The sequence below is a fragment of the Arachis hypogaea genome, chromosome 11, assembly GCF_003086295.3.
Source record: "Arachis hypogaea cultivar Tifrunner chromosome 11, arahy.Tifrunner.gnm2.J5K5, whole genome shotgun sequence".
Taxonomy (NCBI): domain Eukaryota; kingdom Viridiplantae; phylum Streptophyta; class Magnoliopsida; order Fabales; family Fabaceae; genus Arachis; species Arachis hypogaea.
Window position 1 is genome coordinate 19,802,480 of NC_092046.1, and position 6,000 is coordinate 19,808,479.

Genomic DNA, 6,000 nt, shown 5'->3' on the forward strand with positions numbered 1-6,000 from the left:
CCTAAAAGTAACTAGATCCTACTAAAGACATACTAAAAACAATGTCAAAAAGCGTATAAATTATCCGCTCATCACAACACCAAACTTAAATTGTTGCTTGTCCCCAAGCAACTGAAAATCAAATAGGATAAAAAGAAGAGAATATACTATAAATTCCAAACTATCAATGAAACATAGCTTCAATCAAATGAGCGGGACTTATAGCTTTTTGCCTCTTGAATAGTTTTGGCATCTCACTTTATCCATTGAGGTTCAGAATGATTGGCATCTATAGGAACTCAGAGTTCAGATAGTGTTATTGATTCTCCTAGTTCAGTATGATGATTCTTGAACACAGCTTCTTTATGAGTCTTGGCCGTGGCCCTAAGCACTTTGTTTTCCAGTATTACCACCGGATACATAAATGCCACAGACACATAATTGGGTGAACCTTTTCAGATTGTGACTCAGCTTTGCTAAAGTCCCCAATTAGAGGTGTCCAGGGTTCTTAAGCACACTCTTTTTTTGCTTTGGACCTTGACTTTAACCGCTCAGTCTCAAGTTTTCACTTGTCACCTACACGCCACAAGCACATGGTTAGGGACAGCTTGGTTTAGCCGCTTAGACCAGGATTTTATTCCTTTTTGGCCCTCCTATCCACTGATGCTCAAAGCCTTGGGATCCTCTTTATTTACCCTTGCCTTTTGGTTTTAAGGGTTATTGGCTTTTTTGCTCTTGCCTCTTGGTTTTAAGAGCCTTGGCTTTTTCTGCTTGCTTTTTCTTTTTCTTTCTATTTTTTTTCTCGCCTATTTTTTTTTTCTGCAAGTTTTGTTCTTTGCTACTTTTTCTTGCTTCAAGAATCATTTTTATGATTTTTCAGATTATCAAATAACATGTCTCCTAGTCATCATTCTTTCAAGAGCCAACATATTTAACATTCTTAAACAACAACTTCAAAAGACATATGCACTGTTCAAGCATACATTAAGAAAACAAGAAGCATTGTCACCACATCAATATAATTAAACTAAGTTCAAGGATAAATTCAAAACTCATGTACTTCTTGTTCTTTTGAATTAAAACATTTTTTTTAAGAGAGGTGATGGATTCATAGGACATTCATAACTTTAAGACATAGTTACTAACTACTAATGATCATTTAATGAAGACACAAACATAGATAAGCACATAACATAGAAAACGAAAAACAGAAGAAGTAAGAACAAGGAATGAATCCACCTTAGTGATGGTGGCGTTTCCTTCTTGAGGAACAAATGATGTCCTTGAGCTCTTCTATATCTCTTCCTTGCCTTTGTTGCTCCTCCTTCATTGCTTTTAGATCTTCTTTGATTTCATGAAGGATGATGGAGTGCTCTTGATGTTCCACCCTTAGTTGTCTCATGTTGGGACTTAATTCTCCTAGGGAGGTGTTGATTTGCTCCCAATATTTATGTGGAGGGAAGTGCATCCCCTGAGGTATCTCAGGGATCTCTTGATTTGCAGCCACATGTTCTATCACTGAGCTATAGACCCTTGAGATGAATCTTTCCATCTCCCATGACTCAGAGGTGGAAGCAATTGTCTTCTCTTTCCTCTTTCTTGAGGTTTCTCTGGCCTTAGGTGCCATTAATGGTTATGGAAAAACAAAAAAGCTATGCTTTTACCACACCAAACTTAGAATGTTGCTCGCCCTCGAGCAAAAGAAGAAAGAATAGAGGAGGAAGAAGAAGATATGGGGGAGATGGGGGGATGTGTGTATTCGGCCATATGGGTGGGATTGGGAGGGAAAGAGATATTGAATTTTGTAGGTAAGTGGGTGTATGGATGTGAGTGGTAAATGGAAAACAAAAGGGATGATCATGAATGGAAAGAGAGATGATGAGGTAGGTGGGGATCCTGTGGGGTCCACAGATCCTGAGGTGTCAAGGCATTTACATCCCTGCACCAATTTAGGCATGTAAAATGCCCTTGCACACAACTCTGGGCGTTCAGCGCCAGGTTGGTGCCCATTTTGGGCGTTCAACGCCCATTTGTTGCCATTTCTGGCGTTGAACGCTAGAACCATGCTTGTTCTGGGCGTTCAGCGCCAGAACCATGCTCTGTTCTGGCGTTGAACGCCAGGCAGATGCTTCCTCCAGGGTGTGATTTTTCTTCTGCTATTTTTGATTTCGTTTTCAATTTTTATATTTATTTTGTGACTCCATATGATCATGAACCTATAAAGACATATAACTAAGAAAAATATAGTTAGATAAATAAAAATTGGGTTGCCTCCCAACAAGCGCTTCTTTAATGTCAATAGCTTGACAGTGGGCTCTCATGGAGCCTCACAGATGTGCAGAGCTTTGTTGAGACTCTCCAACACCAAACTTAGAGTTTGGATATGGGAGTTCAACACCAAACTTAGAGTTTGGTTGTGGCCTCCCAACACCAAACTTAGAGTTTGACTGTGGGGGCTCTGGTTGACTCTGCTTTGAGAGAAGCTTTTTCTGCTTCCTCTCCATGGTTGCAGAGGGAGATCCTTGAGTTTTAAACACAAGGGAGTCCTCATTCCATTGAAGGACTATTTCACCTCTGTCAACATCAATCACAGCTCTTGCTGTGGCCAGGAAAGATCTTCCTAGGATGATGGATTCATCCTCTTCCTTTCTAGTATCCAGGACTATGAAATCAGCAGGGATGTAAAGGCCTTCAACCTTTACTAACACGTCCTCTACTTGTCCATAAGCCTGTTTTCTTGAACTGTCTGCCATCTCTAATGAGATTTTGGCAGCTTGCACCCCATAGATTCCCAGTTTCTCTATTACAGAGAGGGGCATGAGGTTTATTCCTAAACCAAGGTCACACAGAGCCTTAAAGATCATGGTGCCTATGGTACAGGGTATTATGAACTTTCCAGGATCCTGTCTCTTCTGAGGCAATGTCAGTTGATCCAGATCACTTAGTTCATTGATGAACAAGGGAGGTTCAACTTCCCAAGTATCAATGCCAAATAATTTGGCATTCAGCTTCATGATTGCACCAAGAAACTTGGCAGTTTGCTCTTCAGTAACATCCTCGTTCTCTTCAGAAGAGGAATACTCACAGAGCTCATGAAGGGCATAAGGAGGTTCAATGGAATCTCTATGGTCTCTAGATGAGCCTCAGAGTCCTTTGGTTCCTCAGAGGGAAGCTCCTTATTGGTCACTGGACGTCCCAGGAGGTCTTCCTCTTTGGGATTCATGTCCTCCCCTCTCCTCATAGGTTCGGCCATTTTGCTTATGTCAATGGCCTTGCACTCTCCTTTTGGGTTCTCTTCTGTATTGCTTGGGAGAGTACTAGGAGGGATTTCAGTGATCCTTTTACTCAGCTGCCCCACTTGTGCTTCCAGATTTCTAATGGAAGACCTGGTTTCATTCATGAAACTCACAGTGGCCTTAGATAGATCAGAGACTAGATTTGCTAAATTAGAAGCATTTTGTTCAGAGTTCTCTATCTTTTGCTGAGTGGATGATGGAAAAGGTTTATTATTGTTAAACCTGTTTCTTCCACCATTATTAAAGCCTTGTTGAGGCTTTTGATCCTTCCATGAGAAATTTGGATGATTTCTCCATGATGAGTTATAGGTGTTTCCATAAGGTTCACCTAAATAATTTACCTCTGCTATTGCAGGGTTCTCAGGATCATAAGCTTCTTCTTCAGAAGATGCCTCTTGAGTACTGTTGGATGCAGCTTGCATTCCATGCAGACTCTGAGAGATCATATTGACTTGCTGAGTCAATATTTTATTCTGAGCCAATATGGCATTCAGAGTATCAACTTCAAGAACTCCCTTCTTCATAGGCGTCCCATTACTCACAGGATTCCTTTCAGAAGTGTACATGAACTGGTTATTAGCAACCATGTCAATGAGTTCTTGAGCTTCTGCAGGCGTTTTCTTTAGGTGAATGGATCCACCTGCAGAAGTGTCCAGTGACATCTTTGATAGCTCAGATAAACCATCATAGAATATATCCAGGATGGTCCATTCTGAAAGCATGTCAGAAGGACACTTTTTTATCAACTGTTTGTATCTTTCCCAAGCTTCATAGAGGGATTCACCTTCTTTCTGTCTGAAGGTTTGAACATCAGCTCTAAGCTTGCTCAGCTTTTGAGGAGGAAAGTACTTGGCTAAGAAAGCCGTGACCAGCTTATCCCAAGAGTTCAGGCTGTCTTTGGGTTGAGAATCCAACCATAATCTAGCTCTGTCTCTTACAGCAAAAGGGAAAAGCATAAGCCTGTAGACTTCAGGATCTACTCCATTAGTCTTAACAGTATCACATATCTGCAAGAATTCAGTTAAGAACTGAAAAGGATCTTCAGATGGAAGTCCATGAAACTTGCAGTTCTGCTGCATCAGAGAAACTAATTGAGGTTTCAGCTCAAAGTTGTTTGCTCCAATGGTAGGAATGGAGATGCTTCTTCCATGTAAATTGGAATTAGGTGCAGTAAAGTCACCAAGCATCTTCCTTACATTATTATTATTTTCGGCTGCCATCTCCTCTTCTTGTTCAAAAATTTCTGAAAGGTTATCTCTGGATTGTTGTATTTTAGCTTCTCTTAGTTTCCTTTTTAGGGTCCTTTCAGGTTCTGGATCAGCTTCAAGAAGAATGCCTCTTTCCTTGTTCCTGCTCATAAGAAAGAGAAGAAAACAAGAAAAGAAGAGGAATCCTCTATGTCACAGTAAAGAGGTTCCTTATTGTTAGTAGAAGAAAAGAAGAAGAGAAAAAATCTGAACTCAGAGAGAGAGAGAGAGCTCGGATTTTTTATGGGTGAGGAAGAGATGTTAGTAGATGAATAAATAAGAAGAAGGAGATGAGAGGGAGATAGAATTTTCGAAAATTATTTTTGAAAAAGAGTTAGTAATTTTTGAAAATAGTTTTTGAAAAAGGTTAGTAGTTTTTTTTTTTCGAAAATTCAAAATAAAAATAAAATAATTAGTTAATTAAAAAGAAATTTTTGAAAAGGGGGAAGATATTTTCGAAAATTAGAGAGAGAGAGTTAGTTAGGTAGTTTTGAAAAAGTTAAGAAACAAACAAAAAGTTAGTTAGTTAGTTGAAACAAATTTTGAAAAGATAAGAAGTTAGGAGGTTAGAAAAGATATTTTGAAACCAACTTTTTGAAAAAGGTAAGATAAGAAGATATTTTAGAAATTAGTTTTGAAAAAGATTTGATTTTTAAAATCTCAATTAATGACTTGATTCATAAGAAATCACAAGATATGATTCTAGAACTTAAAGTTTGAATCTTTCTTAACAAGCAAGTAACAAACTTCAAATTTTTGAATCAAAACATTAATTGATTATGTTATTTTCGAAAATTTGATATAAAAATAAGAAAAAGATTTTTGAAAAATATTTTTGGAATTTTCGAAAATAACTAAGAATTTTGAAAAAGATTTGATTTTTGAAAAAGATTTTGAAAAAGATAAGATTTTCAAATTGAAAATTTGATTTGACTCATAAGAAACAACGTGATTTTAAAAATTTTTGAAAAAGTCAACTCAAATTTTCGAATTTGATGAGAGAAAAAGGAAAAGATATTTTTTTGTTTTTTTTTTTAATTTTTATGATGAGAGAGGAAAACAGGAAAATTGATGCAATGCATGAAAGTTATGGATCAAAACAATGACTGCATGCAAGAATGCTATGAATGTCAAGATGAACATCATAGACACAATTTTGAAAAAAATTTTTAATGCAAAGAAAACATGCAAGACACCAAACTTAGAATTCTTTAATGCTTAGACACTAAGAATTCAAGAATGCATATGAAAAACACCATACAACACAAAACAAAAAATCATCAAGATCAAACAAGAAGACTTACCAAGAACAACTTGAAGATCATGAAGAACACATGAATGCATGGAATTTTCGAAAAATGCAAGATGCATATGCAATTGACACCAAACTTATGATTTGACTCAAGACTCAAACAAGAAGCATGAAATATTTTTTATTTTTATGATTTTCTAAATTTTTTTGGATTTTTATTTTATAT

General features: G+C 37.2%; 1 non-coding gene across 1 annotated transcript; it reads left to right on the plus strand.

The window, feature by feature from the left end:
* Nucleotides 1-3,991: 3,991 nt before the first annotated feature.
* LOC112724958 (small nucleolar RNA R71) lies at nucleotides 3,992-4,099 on the plus strand. The gene has a single exon (XR_003164095.1). It is a non-coding gene; the product is annotated as a small nucleolar RNA R71 (small nucleolar RNA).
* The last annotated feature ends 1,901 nt before the right edge of the window (nucleotides 4,100-6,000 follow it).